Genomic DNA, 1,015 nt, shown 5'->3' with positions numbered 1-1,015 from the left:
CAGTATATTTAGTGAGTGGAGTGTCAGGGGTGGGCTGGACAAAAATCATTGGCGGGCCACATCTGGCCTCTGGGCCTTGAGTTTGACACATGCTATATACAATATAAAACCAATCACACCTCAGAGAACTTATGTTTATCAWACCAGCATCTGTATTACCTTGACATGCTAAAATAAAACGATAAAAAGTGCATCTGGCAAATGACTTWTTTTTGAATATGTGGCAAATGTTTAACATGTTTTAGTGCGTTTAGGTTCTGCTGTGCAAAGCTCCAGTGGTCCTCMAAATTAGTGCACCGCATAAAGAAAATAAAATCTAYATTTCTCATTACCAAAGATGCTCACAAAACTTTCAGACATTTCAGTCTGGAGGCAATCTTTAAATATCTTTGCCTTAGAGAAGTCCAAAATGTGGGAAAACGTCGCTGCTACTGAATATTCCCCTATCTCTGCCTCGTTACGACTGCTCATATCAATCCGTTCGTTTAGAGATAATTAAAAAGTTGCCAAAATAAGAGCGCTTAAATCTGCAGGCCAGAACCGTTAAAACATTTTCTCCCTCTCCCTCCGCTGGTGCAGCTGCCAAGCGAGGTGACACTCCAAAATGGCCAGCTGTTATCAGTGCGCTCCATACCAGTTGGTCTCAATGCTTTAGAGAATTTGTTTAATAAGATCCCSCCACCAACGCACCCCCCACCCCCACTCCTAAGCCCACCATTTCCTGCCTCGTGTGCGTGTGCCAAATTTCCAGGCATGTGGGGATATGGAGGGGGAACCAGGAAAACCCAAGCATTGAAGTGCTTTGACGAGAAAATACTCAAAATCTCTTCGTCTAATGAGTTGTCAATCCTACCAGAATGAGAGCCGAGTAAAGAGMTTCGGCTTGTTTTTCTGGAAGTATCAACTAATGCTTGTGTGGACAAGAAAGCAATGGATGAAATCAACACCAAAGAAGATCCAATGACACAGTCTTTCTTAAGTGAAAGCCATTTTGAGTGAACGAACACCAAAAACC

This window comes from Austrofundulus limnaeus, unplaced genomic scaffold, assembly GCF_001266775.1.
Source record: "Austrofundulus limnaeus strain Quisiro unplaced genomic scaffold, Austrofundulus_limnaeus-1.0 Scaffold191, whole genome shotgun sequence".
NCBI lineage: Eukaryota > Metazoa > Chordata > Actinopteri > Cyprinodontiformes > Rivulidae > Austrofundulus > Austrofundulus limnaeus.
This window is presented reverse-complemented; position numbering follows the sequence as displayed.